This window comes from Eumetopias jubatus, unplaced genomic scaffold, assembly GCF_037043125.1.
Source record: "Eumetopias jubatus isolate StellerSeaLion01/CBP00866 unplaced genomic scaffold, mEumJub1_p1.0 scaffold_11, whole genome shotgun sequence".
NCBI lineage: Eukaryota > Metazoa > Chordata > Mammalia > Carnivora > Otariidae > Eumetopias > Eumetopias jubatus.
The window spans coordinates 67,921,481-67,943,749 of record NW_028274817.1 but is presented as its reverse complement, the minus strand read 5'-3'; positions in this window follow the sequence as shown (position 1 = coordinate 67,943,749).

Here is a 22,269-nt window from a genome sequence, read left to right as displayed (position 1 = left end):
ATAGAAACTGCTTTTTTAATAAAGTATTATATTAGTAACTTTGTCAAAATTCCAAAAGTTTGTCTTCATCTGGAGATAGATTCCTTTTTTTTTCCAGAGGCTTCAGTTCATAGAAGTCATTAGTCATGAAAACTTGTTTTGTTTCCAGTACTTGAAGTGTTTAAATTTCAGCCCATCCACCAGCAGCAAAAAAGGAATAGACTCATATCGCACTTATACTTTTATTTTGGCAACTTTCTCTGATCTAGATGATTCCTCTAGCTTCTGTGAAATGAAAAGCATATTAACATTTTACATTAATTTTTCATACATCCAGATACAGTACCCACAAAACAACACAAAGCAGATTCTTATCTCCTTTTACTTCTGATTTGAAATTTACCTAAACCTCTGGCAGTAAAGTTCAGCATTATAACATTAACAGCACAATGGCTGCATACCTGCTGGGGGTGCTAATGGAACTGCAGATAGACTATACAAATGGCTGACAGGAATTGTTCTAGCCCTGGAAAGAGATTTAACCCTTTCAAATGGAGGAGAGAGCAACTAACAAAATAAATTTTTACTATCTTCAGCTCACCTAAAGCTCAAATTCTTGGGCCCTTTTCCCTACAACCTGGAAGACACAGCCAAAACAAAAGGCACAACCAGGGCTACATTTTCTTCCACTTAAGCAAGCACAGTCTATAGCAGCCAGAGAATCCAATGTGTCAACTTTCCTGAAGTTGACTTATCACTTTAAAATCCCATTGATAGGGGTACCTGGGTGGCTCAGTCATTAAGCGTCTGCCTTCAGCCTAGGTCATGATCCCAGGGCCCTGGGATTGAGCCCCACATTGTGCTCCCTGCTCAGCGGGGAGCCTGCTTCTCCCTCTCCCACTCCCCATGTTTGTGTTCACTCTCTCACTGTGTCTCTCTCTGTCAAATAAATAAACAAAATCTTTAAAAAATAAATAAATAAAATCCCATTGATAATTTTTACCTCTAATAATACATTGTGGGTCAGCTACCATTTCATAACACAGGTTATGAAATATACTCCATAACCACCCATGCATCAGATTTTGTCATCCTTGACCCATTCCTCCTTATTTTTGTCAATTAACAACATGGCCATATTTTATTGAGTTTGAGTCATTACACTGATTTGGGGCTCACCAAGCCTACCCACACACTTGGTGATTCACTGAAAGGACTCATGTGACTCACATATAATCACACTCATGGCTAAGATTTATCACAGTGACAGAGAAAAGAAACACAGCCAAACCAGTGAGAGAAAAAGACACAAGTGGAATTGTCTTAGTCTGTTTGGGCTACTATAACAAAATACCATAGACAGGGTGGCTTATAAACAACATAAATTTATTTCTCATAGTTCTGGAGGATGGACATCTGAGATTAGAATACCAACATGGTTGGGTGAAAGCCCTCTTTCAGCTTGCAAAATTCTCATTGTATCCTTACATAGTGGAAGGAGCTAGGGAACTCTGTGGGATATTTTTCATAAAAGCACTACTCCCATTCATTAGTTCTTCACCTTCATGACCTGCTCACCTCTCAAAGGCCCCACCTTCTAACACCATCACATTGGGTGTTATGATTCCAAATTTAAATTTTGAGGGGACATAAACATTTAGACCATAACAATGGTGGGCACAGAGGCATTCTCCATGTTACTAATAAAACTCTAGACTTCCAGAAGGAAGATGCTTACCATAAATCACATGATTTGTATAAACAGCCTAGGAACAACAATGAGACAACTTTTTCAGTTTGAGAACATATTAGAGGTCAAGATCCTAGACACCAGGCAAGGGTCAAACCTGAAAGCTCTGAAGCATTTTCACATACGCTTTCCCCATTGCAGTGGTGGTCTCAAAGGGATGGTATCCCAAATTTTCATAATAGAACCATGGGCCCTGGCTCCAGAGAGAGTAGAGACAACCTTATTAACAAATTATTGTTTGTGTCTGTTCAAAACCATCTTAGAGCTACCTGAAGGACTAACATGAGATGCTCATCTCTGTTCTGTATAGCTGGAAACTCAAGTCAGAAAAGCATCAGGCACTGCTCAAAAACCCTGCAAGCTAAACTAACTACTTTCAGATACCTGAGATAAAAGATTATACTTGAAACACAATTGACCAGCTAAGGCCTAGGAACAAAAGCTGGGAAGAGTTCTTTGGGAAAAAGGAATATTCAAAAGCACCCATCTATACAGGGGAATTTAAAAGGCTACACAGATGCCTAAGGGAAGGAAGATTCACGGCCAGGGCAAGACATATGCTCAGAAAAGACCTGAGAATACCCTAAGCTTTCACTGTAGGCTAATCCCTAGGGTCACTACAAACCTAGCTAAGTGTTGAAGGAGTGCCTCACAAAAATGCAATCTGTAAAGACTTGGAAAGGTTTTGTTTACATACATATTTTTTTCCTTTCCAGCTTCTGGCATTCAAGAAATTCTCTGTCAAAACATACGCTGAACACAATCTAGGGACTAGAGAGTTCAGTGACCACAAATAACAATGAGTACAGTCTTCAAAACTAGGGAAGGTTATGAAGCAAACCCTTGGGAACGGGGAGAAACTGATTTCAGAGTTACCACTTCATAATACTCAAATATCCACTTTCATGAACAAAAGATCACAAAGCATACAAAGATGCAGAAGAGTATGGCCTATTCACAACAACAACAAAAAAGATAGAAACTTTCCCTAAAGATATCCAGACATTGGATTCACTAGATGAAGGCTTTAAAAAAACTTCCTTTAATATGTTCAAAGGAACATAAAACATAAACCAAGAACTACAGAAAATCAGGGAAATTATGTATGAACAAAATGAGATTATTTATAAAAAGATACATATTAGAAAAAGTCACTAGACACAAATTTTGGAGCTGAAAAGTAAAATAACTGAAAATAGAAGTTCACTAGAAGAGTTCAACAACAGATTTGAGTGAGCAGAAGAAAGGCTCAGTGAATATGAATGTAGAACCACTGAAAATATCAAGTCTAAAATCAGAAAGTAAAAAGATAGAAGAAAAGTGACCATAGCCTAACGGATGTATGGGAGAGCATAAAAGCAGGCCAATAGTATACATTATGGAAGTCTCAGAAGGGGAAGAGAGTGAAAGTAACAGAAAGAATATTTGAGGAAATAATGGCAGAAACTTTCCAAATATGATGAAAGTTATTAATCCACAAGTCTAAGAAGTTCAATGACCTTCAAATATACAAAAATTTAAATAGATCCCCAATAAGACATATTATAATCAAACTATTCAAAGCCAAAGCCAAACAGAGAAACTTGAAAGCAGCAACAGAGAAACAATTTATCATGCACAAGAGATCTTCAGTGCAATTAATGCCAATTTCCCATCAGGAACCATGGAGGCTAGAAGACAGTGGGATGGAATATTCAAAGTGTTGAAAGAAAAAATGTCAACCAAGAATTCTATATATCCCAAAACTATCTTTCAAAATTAGGGTGATATTAAGACAGCATCAGAAAAACAAAAGCGAAAGGAGTTTGATACCACTAGACCTTCTGACAAAACATGCTAAAGAGTCCTTCAAATTGAAATGAAAAGACATTAGATAGTAGCTCAATTCCATAGGAAGAAATGAAGATCTTGGTTAAAGGTAAATACACTGGCATAAGTAAAAGCCAATATTATTGTATTTTGGGTTTGGAATACCACATTTATTTCCTACAGGATTTAAAAGACAAATGAGTAAAAAATAATAATTTATGTTATTGGGCACAAAATGTTTAAAGATATAATTGTGATGAGAACAAAATAAAGGGAATGGGGACAGGGCTATATAGAAACAAAGTCTGTGTACACTATTAAGACTCTATCAATTTGAATTAGACTGTTATACATTTAGGATATTAAATCACAATGGAAACCACAGATTAAACATATAAAATATATAACATACCTGTAAATAAGATAATTAAAGTGGTTTACTACAAAAAAATTAAACACAATAGAAGGCAGAAATGAAGAAAATGAGAGAGAAAAAGCTATAAGTTAGGATAGAAAACAAAGAGAAAATGGCAGAAGTCCATCATTGTCTGTAATTACTGGAAATGTAAATGGATTTTACTGTCCAATCAAAAACAGAGAACTGCCAAATGGATAAATAAATATGATCCTACTATATGGTGTCTACACAGATTCATTTTTAGACCCAAAGACATAAATAGGTTGAAAGTGAATTGATGGAAAAAAGACATTCCGTTTAAATGGTAACCAGAAGAGAGCTGGGATGGCTATATGAATATCAGACAAAATAAACTTTAAGTCCAAAACTATTACAAGAGACATAGAAGGACATTGTATATTGATATGAAGTCAATATATCAAGAAGATAAAATAATTATAAATATATAAGTACCAAGCATCAGAATTACAAAATATATGAAGCAATAATTGAAGAGTTCAATACTCCACTTTCAATTATGACTAGAACAACCAAACAGAAGATCAATATGGAAATAGAAACCCTGAACAACTCTATAAAACAATGAGTTCTAAAAGACATATAAAGAAAACTATACTCAACAACAGCAGAAAACACATATTTCTCAAGTGCAGATAGAACATTCTTCAGGAAAAACCATATGTTAAACCACAGAACAAGTCTTAATAAATTTATAAGGACTAAAACCATAGAGTATCATTTCCAATCACAATGGAGATTGGAAAATTTGAAATCAATGAAAAAAGAAAAACTGGAAAATTTATGTAAATGTGAAAATTAAATAACACACTTTAAAAAAATCAATTGGTCAAAGAAGAAATCACAAGAAAATTAGAAAATACTTAAATAGATGAATGAAAATGAAACCTCAAAATACAAACTTATAGGATGCAGCAAAAGCAGTACTCTGTAGTAAATTTAGAGCTGTAACAGTTTATATTAAAAAAGAAGTGGGGTGCCTGGGTGGCTCAGTCAGTTAGGCATCTGCCTTCAGCTCAGGTCATGATCCCAGGGTCCTGGGATCGAGCCCCACATCAGAGTTCCCTGCTCAGTGGGGAGCCTGCTTCTTCCTCTCCCTCTGTACTTCCCTCTGTTCATGCTCACTCGCTCTCTCTCATGCTCTCTCTCTAATAAATAAATAAAATCTTTTTTAAAAAAAGAAAGGTCTCAAATCATTAACTTCATTTTACAACTTGAGGAACTCTCAAAAGAAGAGTCAAGTAAACCCAAAACTAGCAGAAGCAAGGAAATAATAAAGATTAGAGATAACGTATAGAAAATCAATAGAATCAACAAAACCAAAAGTTGGAGGAGAAAGATCCAGATCATAGCATAGGAAAATATTAAGCTCACCTCCTCCCAGAGATACAACAAATCTACAACTATATATGGAATAATTCCTTCTGAAGGGGACCTAAAAACTGGACAAACAAAGCCTCCACAAGGGACAGCACCAAGATGGTTAGAAGAGGCAAAGATACGGTCTTGAAAAGGAAAAAGTCACACATTTTAGACACAGCATTCCATGGTAAGGAAGTATCTCAAAGGTATGAGAGATTCGAGTTCCACATCAGGCAAACCCATAGATCTTGGACAGAAGAGACAACGCCCCAAATATCTGGTTTTGAAAACCCATAGGAAACACATCCAGGAAAACTATACAACTGTGGGGAAAAGAAAATCTGCTCTTAGGGGGCGCCTGGGTGGCTTAGTTGGTTAAGCGACTGCCTTCGGCTCAGGTCATGATCCTGGAGTCCCGGGATTCAGTCCCGCATCGGGCTCCCTGCTCAGCGGGGAGTCTACTTCTCCCTCTGACCCTCCCCCTCTCATGTGCTCTCTCTCATTCTCGCTCTCTCAAATAAATAAATAAATAAATAATCTTAAAAAAAAATCTGCTCTTAAAAGGTTGTGTGCGGACTCACTTGATGCAGAAACCAGTGCTAAAATACCACATGGAAAAGGACATAGAACATAGGTGAAGGAGACCAACTACTTAATCTGGGAGTGCCTGCTGGAGAGGCAGGAGACAGCAGAGACCCTCCCCAGGGACTTGAGACAGTGGTGGTAGCCACTTTTGCAATCACATTCTGTTCTGTTGATCTCAGCACTGGTGGGCACCATTTTGGAATCATTCCTCTAGACTGTTAATGCCAACGGTCATGCTCCATTTGGAGCCCTGCATAACACTGCACCTCAGCTGGACCTCACAACCAACAAGAAAATGAATCCACTCACCAGCATGCCCACAGTATTGGTCAGGCCTTGTGGACAGCTGGCTGGGCTTATACCCACTCAACAGCACAGCAGCTGAAGTCATGAACAGGCCTTGAAGCCAGCCAGGCTGGGGTTGCTGAGCCTGCCCACCAGAGTGCCTACCGCAGTCACGACCCCACCACAACAGAAGGGTGCATACACCCTCCATAGGGGACACCTCTGGAGCACCTGGATTGGGTGGTAACGGGGACTGTACTCCTGGGCTCCAAAGAATATCTCATACATAAGGCCACTTCTTCAAGACTGGGACATGTAATAGAACTACCTAATACATAGAAATGAACACAGTTAGCAAAATAAGGAGACAGAAAAATACGTTCCAAATGAAAGAACAAGGGAAAAAAACTCAGAAAAAAAGTAAAATAGAGATAAGCAATCTATGCAATGGTGAAAAGATGCTTACCAAACTTGGGAGAAAAAAATGGATAAGCACAGTAAGAACTTCAACAAGAGAAAGTATAAGAAGTTCCCATAAGAGCTGAAAAACACAATAATAACAGAAATGAAAAATACACTAGGGGAAGTGAAAAGCAGATTAGATGACACAGAAGAATGGATCAACAATCTGAAAGACACCATAGTGGAAATCAACCAAACTGAACAGCAAAAAGAAAAAAAAAGAATTTTTAAAAATCAGGATAGTTTAAGGGACATGTGAAACAAAACAAGCCTACCAGCATTCATATGGTCCCAAAAAAAAAAGAAGAAAGAGAAAGGGTCAGATAACTTACTTAAAAAATAGCTAAAAAATATTCATAACCTGGTAAATGAAGCAGACAGAAATCAGAGTCCCAAACAAGATGAACCCAAAGAAATCCACACCAAGACACATTATAATTAGAATGTCAAATAGTAAAAATAAAGAGAGACTATAAAAGCAGGAAGATAAAAACAATTTGCTATATACAAAGGTATCTCCATAAGACTCTCAGCTGTTTTTTCAGCAGAAACTCTGCAAGTCAGAAAAGAGGGGCATGAGATATTCCAAGTGCTGAAACACAAAAATGTATACAGCCAAGAATTCTCTACCCTGCAATGTTATTATTCAGAATTGTAGGGAAGATAGAGTTTTCCAGACAAGCAAAACCTTAAAGGAGTTCAACACCACTAAACTGACTTTATAAGAAATATTGAGGAAACTTACTTAAGTGGAAAAGAATAGGTTATAAGTAGAAATAATAAAATATATGAAAGAAAAATATCTCTGGTAAAGGCAAATATAGTAAAGATAGTGGATCAACCACTTATAAAACTAGTATGAAGATTAAAATGCAAAATTAGTAAAATCAAGTATATCTACAATAATTAGTTAAGGGGTATACAAAAAGGTGTAAAACATGACATCAAAAATATAAAGCATAGTGAGAAGGAATAAAGATGTAGTGCCTTTGGAATGCATTCAAACTTAAGTAACTGCCAACTAAAAATAGACTGCTATATACATAGTTTGTTGCATATGAACCTCATGGTAAACACAAACCAAAAATATATAATAGATACACAAACACAAAGAGAAAGGAATCCAAACATAACAATAAAGAAAGTCATCATTAACAAGAGAAGTGAGAAAGAGAAGAAGAAAGGAATGGAGAACTATAAAAATAACAGAAAACAATTAACAAAATGGCAATAAATATATGCCTAACAATAATTACTTTAAATGTAAGTGGACTAAATGTTCCAATCAAATGACATAGGGTAGTTAAATGGATGAAAAAATAAAATCTAAATGCTGCCTACAAGAGACTCACTTCCAATCTAAAGACACACAACAACTGAGAATGAAGGAATGGAAAAAGATATTTCATGCAAATGGAAACAAAAAGAAAGCTGGAGGAGGAATACTTATATCAGAAAAAATATATAGAAAACTAAGGCTGCAATAAGAGGCAGATAAGGGCATTACATAATGATAAAGGGATTAATCCAACAAGAAGATTGCAGAAGTACAATAATAATAGGGGACTTTAACACCCCACTTACATCAATGGATAGACCATCAATACAGAAAATTAATAAGGAAATACTGGCCTTAAATGACACATAAAACCAGATGGACTTAATATATATGGAACAATCTGTCCAAAAACAGCAGAATACACATTCTTCTCAAGGGCACATGGAAAATTCTCCAAGACAGATCATATGTCAGGCCACAAAACAAGTCTCAATGAATTTAAGAAGACTGAAATCTTATCAAGCATCTTTCTGACCACAGCTGTATGAAATTTGACTTCAATTACAAGAAGAAAACTGGAAAAAAAAATACGAGACAGGTGAAAATGAAAACACAACATTCCAAAATCTATGGGACACAGCAAAAGCGGTCTTAAGAGGGAAGTTTGTACCAATATAGGCCTACCTCAAGAAATAAAAAAAGTCCCAAATAAACAATCTAAACTTACACTAAAGGAACTAGAAAAAGAAGAACAAAAGCCTAAGTTTAGTAGAAGGAAGGAAATAATAAAGATCAGAACAGGAATTAAAAAAATAGAGACAAGGGGCACCTGGGTGGCTCAGTCGGTTAGGCATCTGCCTTCAGCTCAGGTCATGATCCCAGGGTCTTGGGATTGAGCCCCCACATCAGGCTCTCTGCTGAGCAGGAGCCTGCTTCTCCCTCTCCCTGCTGCTCCCCCTGCTTGTACTCTCTCTCTGTCAAATAATTAAATAAAATCTTTTTAAAAATAAAACAAAATAGAGACAAAAAAATAGAAAAGTTCAAAGAAACTAAAACCTGGTCCTTTGAAAAAAAAGGATAAAATTTTAGCCAGACTAATCAAGGAAAAATAAAGAGCCTAAATAAATAAAATGAAAAATGAAAAAGTAGTTACAACTGATACCCCAGAATACAAAAAAATTATAAGACAATAATACAAATGATTATATGCCAACTAATTGGACAACTTAGAAGAAACAGATTAATTGCATAGAAACATATAATCTTCTAAGACTAAATCATGAAGAAATAGAATATCTGAACAGACTAATTACTAGTAATGAAATTGAACCAGTAATCAAAAACCTCCCAACAAACCAAAGGCAAGGACCAGATGGCATCACAGGCAAATTCTACCAAACATTTAAAGAAGACTGAATACCTATCATTCTCAAACTATTCCAAAATATTGGAGAGAAAGGGACATTTCCAAACTTATTCTTCAAGGCTGCAATACCCTGTCCAAATCCAGACAAAGACACTACAAAAGAAGACAATTACAGGCCAACATCCCTCTTGAACATAAATGTGAAAATCCTCAACAAAATATTAGCAAACCAAATTCAACAATACATTAAAAAGATCACATAATATGATCAAGTGCAATTTATTCCAGGGATGCAAGGATAGTTCGACATCCACAAATCAATTGATGTGATACACCACATTAACAAAACAAAGGATAAAAATCATATGGTCATCTCAGCAGATGCATAAAAAGTATTTGACAAAATTCAACATCCACTTCTGATAAAAACTCCTAACAAAGTGGATATAGAAGGAATGATATAGAGGGACTGTACCTCAATATAATAAAGGTCATGTATGATAAAACAATAGCTAACATAAAGCTAAAGCTTTTCCTCTAAGATCAGGAATAAGACAAGTATGCCCACTCTTGCCACTTTTTTTTAACATAGTATTGGAAGTCCTGGCAATAGCAGTTAGGCCAGAAAGAGAAATAAAAGTCATTCATATTGGAAAGGAATTAGTAAAACTAGAAGAAAAAAAGAAGTAAAACTGGCCCTATTTCCAGATGACATGACACTATATGTAAAAAACACTAAGGCATCTACTAAAAAACTATTAGAATAAGTGAATCCTGTAAAGTCGCAAAATACAAATTAAGTAATTAAATATGCAAAAATCTGTTGCTTTTCTATGCAATAATAATGATCTATCAAAAACAATCCAATTTATGATTACATCAGAAATAAAATACCTAGGAATCAATTTAACCAAGGTAAAAGACTTGTACTCTGGAAACTAAGGTAGAAGACTTGTACTCTGGAAACTAAGACACTGATGAAAGAAATTGAGGATGACACAACAAGTAAATGGAAAGATAAACCATGCTCATAGATTGGAAAAATTAGTATTATTAAAATGTCCATACTACCCAAAGCAATCTACAGATTCAATGCAAGACCTACCAAAATACCAATGGCAGTTTTCACAGAACTAGAACAAGTAATCCTAAAATTTGTATGCAACCACACAAGACCCAAAGAGACAAAGCAACCTTCAGAAAAATGCTGTATTATGTTCCCAGATTATTTTCTTACATCATGTGCTAAAATAAACATAATTTTAAAGACTTAAATGCCAAACCTGAAACCATAAACGTCATAGAAGAAAACATAGAAAATTACCTCTTTGACATCAGTCTTAGTGATACTTTTTAATGTCTCCTCAGGAAAGTACAACAAAAGCAACAATAAACAAACGGGACTACATCACACTAGAAAGCTTTTGCAGAGAAAAGAAACTTAAAGAAAAATAAAAAGACAACCTAATGAATGAGAGAAGATGTTCACAGATGATATATCTGGTAAGGGGTTAATATCAAAAATATATGAAGAATTCATATAACGCAGTATCAAAAAATCATCCAATCCAATTTTTTTTAAAAAAATGGGCACTAGATCTGAAGAGACATTTTCCCAAATAATCATAGATATGGCCAACAGGTACATGTAAAAATGCTCAACATCACTAATCATCAGGGAAATACAAATCAAAACTAAAATGAGAAATAACCTCATACCTGCCAGATTGGTTATTAAGAAAAAGATAAGCAATAACAAGTATTGGTGAGGATATAGAGAAAAGGGAACCTGTGCATTGTTTTTGGGAATGTAAACTGGTGTAGCAACTATGGAAAATAGAATGAATGTTCCTCAAAAAATTAAAAATTAAAAAACTACCATACAATCCAGCAAGTCCACTTCTAGATATTGTAGAAAACAAAAACACTAATTCAAAAAGACATATGCACCCCTTTGTTCATCACAGCATTATTTATAATAGTTATGATATGGAAGCAACCTAAATGTCCATTGGCAGATGAATGGATAAAGAAGATGTGGTATAGATATATGACAGAATATTACTCAGCCATAAAATGGAATGAAACCTTGTTGTTTGTGACAACATGGATGGACCTAGAGGGTATTATGTTAAGTGACATAAGTCAGACAAAGACAAATACCACATGATTTCACTTATACATGGAATTTAAAAGACAGAACAAACAAAATGAAACAGAAACAGACTCATAGATATAGAGAACAAACTAACATTTGCCAGAAGAGGAGAGAGAGGAGATGGATGATATAGGTGAAAGGAGTAAAAGGTACAATCTTCCAGTTAGAAAGTCAATATGACATGGGATATGATCCATAGCAAAGAAAATATCGTCAATAATATCCTAACAATTTTGTATTTTGATGGATGATAACTACACTTATTATGGTGACCATTTCATAATGTATATAAACACTGAATCACTATTGTTGGACACCTGAAACTAATGCAATACTGTATGTCAATTATTCTTTAATGAGAGCCAACTTGTTTCTTGGAAAAGATAAACAAAATTGACAAACCTTTAGGTAGACTGACCACATTTAAAAAAAAGAATTAAATGAGAAATAAAGTGGGGACTTCACTACTAATTATACAGAAATATACTAATTATAAGAAAGTATGATTAGCAATTATACACCAACAAATTAAATAAACTAGATGAAATGGACAAATTCCTAGGAACAAATAAATTACCTAACCTGACTCAAAAAGAAATACAAAACTCAATAGAGTTCAGTAATTATACCTCACCAAACAAAGAAAACTCCATGGCCAGATGGCTTCACTGGTGATTTCTACCACTATATTCTAAGAAAAACTAAAACCAACTCTCAAACAACTCTTAGGAAAAAAAAAAGTAGAGGAGGAAAGACCACTTGCTAACTCCAAGAGGTCAGCATTACCTGTTAACAAAGTCAAATAAAGACATGAAAAGATATTATAGGCAAATATCCTTCAACAAGATACTAACAAACAAATTAAACAACATATGGAAAGTTTATATACCATGACCAAGTAGGATTTAACTGATGAATGCCATGGTGGTTCACCATCAGAAAATCAATCAAAGCATTGTGGTCTGAAAACATACAAGGAATAATCTCAATCTTTTTGTACCAGTTGAGACCTGATTTGTGACCCAGTATGTGATCAATTTTGGAGTATGTTCCAAGTGCATTTGAGAAGAATGTGTATTCTGCTGCTTTAGGATGAAATACTCTGAATATATCTGTTAAGTCCATCTGGCCCAGTGTGTCATTAAAAGCCCTTGTTTCCTTGTTAATCTACTTACATGATCTGTCCATTCCTTAAATTTGTATGGAACCAGAAAAGACCCCGAATAACCAAAGGAATGTTGAAAAAGAAAACCAAACCTGGAGGCATCACAATTCCAGACTTCAAGCTGTATTACAAAGCTGTAATCATCAAGACAGTACGGTACTGGCACAAAAACAGACACATAAATCAGTGGAACAGAATAGAGAACCCAGAAATGGACCCTCAACTTCATGGTCAACTAATCTTTGACAAAGCAGGAAAGGATATCCAATGGAAAAAAGACAGTCTCTTCAACAAATGGTTTTGGGAAAATTGGACAGCCACATAACAGAAGAATGAAACTGGACCACTTTCTTACACCCATACACAAAAACAAACTCAAAATGGATGAAAGACCTAAATATGAGACAGGAATCCATCAAAATCGTAGAGAATAACACAGGCAGAAACCTCTTTGACCTCAGCCACATCCTAGAGAAGAATACAGGCAGCAACCTCTTTGACCTCATCTACAGCAATTTCTTGCTAGACATGTCTCCAAAGGCAAGAGAAACAAAAGCAAAAATAAACTATTAGGACTTCATCAAGATAAAAAGTTTTTGCACAGCAAAAGAAACAGTCAAAAAGATTAAAAGGCAACCTACAGAATGGGAGAAGATATTTGCAAATATCATATCAGATAAAGGGCTAGTATCCAAAATCTATAAAGAACTTATCAAACTCAACCACCAAAAAGCAAATAATCCAGTCAAGAAATGGGCAGAAGACATGAACAGACATTTCTCCAAAGAAGGCAAGCAAATGGCCAAAAGACACATGAAAAAATGCTCAACATCATTCGGCATCAGGGAAATACAAATCAAAACCACAATGAGATACTACCTCACACCAGACAGAATGGCTAAAAAGTCAGGAAACAACAGATGTTGGCAAGGATGAGGAGAAAGGGGAACCCTCTTAACTGTTGGCGGGAATGCAGATTGGTGCAGCCACTCTGGAAAACAGTATGGAGGTTCCCAAAAAAGTTAAAAATAGAGCAACCCTACAACCCAGCAATTGCACTGCTAGATATTTAGCCAAAGGATACAAACATAGTGATTTGAAGGGGCACATGCACTCCAGTGTTTATAGCAGCAATGTTGACAATAGCCAAACTATGAAAAGAGCCCAGATATCCATCAACTGATGAATGGATAAAGATGTGGTGTGTATACACACACAATGGAATATTACTCAGCCATCAAAAAGAATGAAATCTTGTCATTTGTAATGACATGGATGGAACTAGAAGGTATTATGCTAAGTGAAATCAGTCACAGAAAGATAAATACCATATGATTTCACTCATATGTGGAATTTAAGAAACAAAACAGATGAACATAGCAGAAGGAAAGGAAAAATAAAATAAGACGAAAATTGAGAGGGAGGCAAACCATGAGATGCTAAACTCTAGGGTTTCTGGAGGGGAGGTCGGTGGGGGGAAGGGATAATTGGGTGATGGCCATAAGAAGGGCACTTGATGTAATGAGCACTGGGTGTTATATGCAAGTGATGAATTACTAAATTCTACCTCTGAAAATAATAAAAAATAAACAAAATAAACTTAACCAAGGAGTTGAGAGATTTGTACACTGTAAACTATAAAACATTTCTAAAAGAATTAAAGACAGAAATAAATGGAAGGACATCCCATGTTCACAGATTGGAAGAATCAATATTGTTAAGATATAAATACTACCCAAAGCAATCTACAGATTTAATGTAATCCCTGTCAAAATCCCAACTACAATTTTGTAGAAATAGAAAAATTCATCCTAAAATTCATATGTAATCTCAAGGGATCTTAAGTAGGCCAACAATCTTGAAAATGAAGAACACTTTTGGAGGACTCATACTTCCTGATACCAAAATTTATTATGAAGCTAGAGTAATCAAAACAGTGTGAAAATGGCATAAAGACAGACATATAGACCAATAAAATAAAATAAAGAGCTCAAAAATACACCTTTGTAAAAATGGTCAAATTTTTCAAATGCTGAAATCATTCAATTGAGAAAGGACAGTCTTCAACAAATGGTATTGGAAAAATTGGATATCCACATGAGAAAGAATAAAGTTGGACCCATATCTTACATCATATACAAAAATTAACACAAAATGGATCAAATACCTAAGTGTAAAAGCTAAAATCCTAAAGTTTGTAGAAGAAAATATAAGGGAAAAGCCACATGACATTGGCTTTGGCAAGGATTTCTTGGCTATGACACCAAATGCACAAGGAAAAAAAGAATATGTAAATAAATTGGATTTCATCAAAATTTAAAATTTTTGTGCATTAAGAATGCCATCAATAGAGTTAAAAGGCAATCCATGGAATGGGAGAAAATATTTGCAAATTATAGATCTGGAGTAAGGGATTAATATACAGAATATACAAAGAACTCCTACAACAACTACCCAATGCAAAAATGGGCAAAGGATTTAAATAAACATTTCTCCAAAGAAGATATACAAATGGTAATGAAGTATATGAAAAGATTCTCAACATCACTAATCATTAGGTAAATTCATATCAAAACCACAGTGAAATACCACTTCACACATTATAATGGCTATTATTTTTAAAAAGCACAGAAAATAATAGGTATTGGTGAGGATGTAGAGAAACTGAAACCCTCATTAAATGGTACAACCACAGTGGAATTGAGGGGTATTCTAAAAAGTACCTGACTGATTCTCCTCCTCAAAACTGTCAAGGTCATCAAAAAACAAAAACACCTGCACATTGAACCTAACCAGGTTGACTGTCTGCTAAAATATAAGATTTAAATAGGAACCAGTGTCTCATAACATAATACTAGAAATGTCCAGGGTATAATAAAAAACCATTCATCATATCAAGAACCAGAAAAATCACAACTTGAATGAGTAAAAACAATCAACATATGCCAACATCAACATGACTCAGATATTGTAATTATCTGGTAAGTATTTGAAAGCAATTATGATTAAATGCTTCAACAAGGAATTATGAAGACTCTTGAAACAAATGAATATGGGAAAATCTCAGCAAAGAAATAGAAGTTATAAAAATGAACCAAATAGAAATAAAGTTGAAAAAATAAAATAAATAAAACAAATACACTGGATGGGTTCAACAGCAAAATGCATATGACAGGAAAGAATCAGTGAACTTGAACACATAAATAGAATTGACCTTATTTGAACAACAAAGAGAAAATAGACTGAAGAAAAATGAACAGAACCATGACATCTATAACAATAATAAAAGATCTAACATCATATCATTCAGGCCCCAGAAAAAGAGGAGAAAGGGTGTGGAACTGAAAAAAAATATTCAAGGAAATAAAAGCTGAAAATTTCCAAAATCTGTCAAAAAGCATAAACCTACAGGGCTCATGTAACTCTGTTCTATTTTTGTACCTGCCTGTGAGTCTCTCATTATTTCAAATAAAAAATTTTAAAAAAGAGAAAATGACAAAAGAAAATGACCTCAAATCCTCTTGTTTGTGATCACCTCAGGGATATAAAGCTATAAAAGAGTAGCTATAATTTATTAAACCCTTACTATGTACCAAACCAATCTTATGATTTTATTTCTCCATGACAATCCTAAGAAGTGAAAATGATTATTATAATAATAACCACCTAATGTTTTAGAGCTTGCTATGTGCCAGACATTGTGCTAAGTGCTGGATAGTCATTATCACAATGAATCATCAAAAGAATCTTATGACCTAGGCACTACTAATTATCTCCATCGTATAGATATGGAAACTGGTGACTCAGATCACAAGTTCCACAATAGGAACAAGAACCAAGATTTAAAACTTGAGGTTTAAAACAGCAATAAATTTAAATTAAACCCATGCAAGAATAGGTCAGATTAGCAAAGTCTAAACTATAGAATATTTAAAGGAAAATGAGATTTCATTCCTGTAATACTTTTACATTGTTAAACTACAGTAGGGAGTTTTCTAAAAAACCTTCAGCCTAGCTGTTACCATATATTCTAAATCAATGAGGTAACACATCTGACAAAGGAATATGTTAATATCTATTCCTATGCTAGTACCAAGCAGCTTTAATATGGGTAGAGGCATTTTGATATTAAGCAAACTAGCAATACATTCATCATCAGTTTCACTGAAGGCAGCATAGCGTGATGAAGAGCATGAGCAATGAGATCAGATATGAACTCTTGCACCACTAACTGAATGGTAGTGGCAAATCACGTCTATATCTCAGATTTCTCATCTGAAAAATGGAGATAACCACCCTGATCCAAACTCTAGTGAGAACGTAATTCTGAAATGTTCTAAAATACCACATTAACATACAGAAAGAGTATGTAAATTTAATACTTGACCATGAAATGCAAATATCTTAAATTGGCTAATATGTATCTTAGTAAGTATAAGCACCTTTTCAATTCCTCTAAGCTGTAAAATAGAAAGTACCTCATCACAGTGAGAAAGGGAACTCATCACAAACCACTCACTCTTCCCTTATCCACAGGACTCCTGGCAAACTCTAGGTGATATTTTGGACAACAAAGATTATGGTGTAAATATCATTTCTACTTGTTACTGAAATATTCTGCATTAAAACATGCACATACATGCACAGATGCAAGCATGCACATACATAGACACAATGTCAATATTTATTACCTCCTTTCACCTTGATAGCTGATGTAGAAATATCAAATGATAAAACACTCCATACTGGTTCCACCTGTTGTGAATCCTTCTGACCATGAGCTTCCTCTCACTCTGGATCATCCAGCTGTGTGTGTGTGTGTGTCTGTGTGTGTGTATGAAAGAGTCTGAGAGCATGTTAATGTGAAATAGAAAATGTAAAAATACAGCCATCTTTCACCATTTTCATGAAATTGCCTTGTGAAATTTTTATTTCAACACCAATCTTACCAAATAAGACTGGTTGGAAAGGTTTTTTCTCACGTCAAGTGATACAATCGATTGGAATGCTGAACCTTTTGTATGTTTAAATTAATACACAGATTCTGCACTTTACAGAAGCAGTGAATCGCAAACAGATGATTAACATATTACAGACTGATTTCTTCTACCAAATACGCCTACACTAGTATTGACATTGAAGTATTCAGTAGGTGTCAGAACCAGTAATACTCCTTTATACACACTACTTCTTGTATAGATGTACATACCTGTATTTATATACGCTTGACCCAAATCTGTCCTGGGCCCAAGGTGCCATTGTACTTCATCAACCAAAAGGATATCTATTCTGAAGGTATTTGAAATCAAAACCTCCCATACTGTCCAATTCTGGGACTCTCCTCTTGTCATCCACTTAAGTTTCCCTTTCCCCCAGGTGTGGGTCAGATCAAATGTTAACCACGCCAGGACCCTCCCTCCACGCTGCCACCTATCATTGCCTTCCCTCTGGGTACCTTCGCTTTAGCAGACAGACAAGTCGACCTTGACTTCAACGTGGAAGAACGCGCCTCCATTCCCGACCTCCTTCAAAGCCACAGACAGCACCCCAACCCGGGTATGCCTCGGCCAGAACTGCCTTTCTTCTTACCGGCACAGGCACTATTACACACACAATATGGTTTCGTAAACCAACGGAGCCGGGAAGACGACTCACCCATTCCTTTTGACCAGCATGCGCGCACACGCGCGCGCGCACATACGCACGCACGCACGACCGCGCGCACAAAGGCCGAAGAGGAGACATACAGTAGCGGCCTCCATGATGATTAAGCCCTGTCTCCCCCGCCCCCATGTGCTCTCGCACACGCCCTGATAGAGAAGTTTCACCGGGGCTAGGGTCCTTTATGACAAATGACCATTCCCCCCTAACTTCCTTCCCACTTTACCCCATCCCATGCGGGACCGCACGTGAACACACACATGCGCGCGCGCACACACAAACCTCTGCAGAGCCAGAAGTGAGGAGGTGTGTGCACATGCAGAATGTAGGGCAGTGATTACCCGTTGGCTGCATGACCTGCAGAGTTTTTATTGTCTTAAAACACCCTGAGAACAGGTCAACAGATGGATCATTAGAGTAGTTTTAAAAAAACAGGCTGAGATTGTTTACTTTGGGACATTCTTTTCTCTTTTACTTGAAAACCTGCATTATTTGGCAAAAAAAAATTTCAGAGAAAATATATTTCAGAAATGTGTTCCATGTAAACTTATTCTTTATAATTATTTTTTTAAAGATTATATGCTTTAAAATAATAAGCTACACATTGCACATATCTGTGTAACTAAAAAATAAAATCTGTTATGTACCTATGGATGATATATAATTTCATGATTCTTATTTTCTGTATTCTATTTTTCTCTGGTTTCCAAATATTTTAATTTAATAATGCACCATTGGCCAGTGAACAAATGGCCTGTGGTGAGTGTTGAGTTTGGTGTACACAGCTACGAAGATAATGAATGCATTCAGTGGTGAGGAAGTAACACCATAGTCACTATATTTTCCTCATCATTAACCAGGCTTGTCAGTATCTTAAGTACTGCTGCTAAATTTGCCACTTAGCTTCCTTAATACTTGCAGAAATCCTGGAGATTTTGTTATTAAAATGCAGAGTATATTCTTTCACTTTTTGTAAATTAGAAAACAAATTACAAGGACAATTATTAAGAATTTAATAAAAATTTACTGCACCTTTACTGTATACCAGTTTTGAATATTTCACAGATATAAACTTAGTAATAAAATAACATAGATACACCTATACAGCACTCCCTATGTGCCATGCATATTTCAAGCACTTGATATAAATCAATTAAATCTTCATAATAATCTATGAGGTAGATATGCAATTATTATATTTTTACAGATATGAAAACTAAGACATATAAAGTAACTTGTACAAGGTCACCCGACTAATAAGTTACAAAATTTGGATTTGAACTTAAGCAGCCTGGCTTCAAAGACTAACCACTCTACTATATGATATATAATACTAAATACTACAATTTACACTATAAATTATGTACCCAAAAAATGAATTTTATTGTATTTAGGTATTTCAGTATATTCCCGGGAAATACCAAACTTCTAACAAGGCCCGATAGCCACCTCAACAACCCTTTCAGGACTGTATAAATGATACATTTTTTTAAGAACAATTATAAAAATATTAAGGTAAAAATCCTATTCTTAGTCACACTTGGGCACTAAATCCTAGTATGTGGGCTGAAACTTATGGCCTACCCTCGAAGCCTAAGGTTCCTTTACACTAGTCTAAACCCAAATCAAATGAACATCCATCCCAACACAAGCTAAGGGAGTGATGACAGCCTCAAATTTCATTCCTGAGAAGGGGTGAAAGAGAAGGAAATATAAAAAGCAGTCCCTGACACTAGGAAACTGGCCTGGTCCACACAGCTAGGCCATGCTATTCTTCTATTGGATATAAACCATCTCATAGAATACCAACCTCAAACAAGGTTATCCTGGGACTGTAATAAAATGAGACAAAGTAAGGCCACCTAATTTAGTCTAAGCACAAAAACAAGGTCACTGTGTCACTCACAAAATACCAAACACCACTGCCATTCTAGCTAAAATGAATGGCTATGACCTCCTTACCAATTACAGCTGTATCCTTGTTCTAGTCTCTCCTTCCTATGGATGAGATTTATTGAACTACCAACCATTAAATTGTCCTATAATATAGAGTAAACCCCCACTTCCACAGAACCTCCACCAAATACACAACCAAAGCCCAAATTCTGCAATGTTTTCTAACACTTACTTACTGATAACATACAGTGTCTCCCTAGGATGTGTGCTCTCTCATGGCAATGATGGAGACTATGGGTATGTTCAACTTATTCAACTATGTTCAACTTGGGCATATCCTTGTTCAACTATGGGTATGTCCTTGATGGTCTTTAGCTAGACACCACTGACATGAGGGATAAAGCAAAGGTCAGAAGCAGTTTTACTGCTCTATCTCATGGAGGCTAGAGAAAGGGACAGAAGGGACTTCAAGATGCCTAGCCCCCTCTGTAAAATAGAGGGAGAGATACACCCATGTTTCTGATTTTTAATACACAGTAACAGTAACTACAATTAAAAGAGGCCCAATCTTTGTTTTCTTGGGTGTTGGAGGGTCAGGAATTCAAGAGGTCAAGATTGAGGGTGGTGAAGAGTATGAAAATGTTATATTTATCAAGCATATATTGGAAGTATTTCCCAATTTAGTTCCCCTATAATACTAAGTTGTTTCTATTTCCCTATACCCTGTCAACTATTGCAACCCCAGAGAAAAGCAAGTGAGCATTTACCATTGTCCCTGGGAGAAAGACATATTAGAGGAGGGTCCTATCCAGATAGGAAACAGAAAGAAAACGCCCCTATCATCCTCCTCAGTTGATTGTAAAGATGAGACAGGGATAAGAAAATCGGGCAGTGTTATAAACTTACCTCTGTGAGCCAAAATCCGAAGGAGGCATGTTCAATAATGGAGGAATAAGTCACAAGCAGAAGAGCTTTTGTTCCACTTTCATCTTATAATTCTGTGGGATCACATCACAATCACCTGGGATGGAAGAGTGGATAGGCAGCAATAACGAGACACAGTTAGCACTTCCTAGCCGCTCTCAGATCTCACATGGCTTGGAAGGGATTTAAAAATTCCATTTTTCCCAGAGGGATAGATGTGACCTTCAGAGTCTGCCAAAATGGGAAGCCAAACCTCTGGGTTTCCACATGTGAAGAAGGCAGTGTCAGCTCTGAGACAAATCAGCTCTCTAACCAACCACATCCTATTTCCCCAGTCAGTGCACTCCCCCACCAACGTCATAAAACAATATAAGCCCCTCTACATCTAGATGACATTGTGGAAGGGTAGGTAAATCTGAAATATAGACTAACATACAGGAGCCTGTTATTTATAACAGTGTTTAAATTATGAAATAGCAGCAAGTTTACTGGATTAAAACTGAGATTTTTGTTTCCCTGAAAACTTGGGGTGTGAAAGTGGACTCAGGATTAAAATTAGATTAGTTAAAAAAAATCTGATAGTTTCTTTGCACATCTAAGTATAGTGCTAGTAAATCTGCATGCATATTTAAACACAGAAAAATAATAGAAAATAAGTCAAGATATTAACAGTGCTTATCTTTGGGGAGTGGATATGTGGATTTTGGTTTAATTAATGTGTTTTTTAGTATTTTCCAGATGTTTTCCAATGAACATAATACTTTCATGAGAAAAAAAGATCAGTTTTAAAACAGGAAACACTCTGAAATTTTTATTTATTTTATTTTGCAGTGAAAGAACATGAAAAAAAACTTCAAAATGGTAACATGATTACTTCCAATGAATGATTAAATGTACTATAGGAAGAGAAATTATACACTGTGATTACAGTTTACAAAATTACACAGAACAATATGTGGTGATCCCTTGAGAGTACTGTGATTAACACTTCACTGATAAACACCAACCTCAATATAACTAAGTTTTATTATTTATCATGGTCACATAAAATACAAAGAACCTATGGACAAGCTGTTATTAACAATAAATGTGGTTTTGCCTGAAACTCTTAACCATATGCAGTCTTCTTAAGCATTCAAATTTTAAATTCTA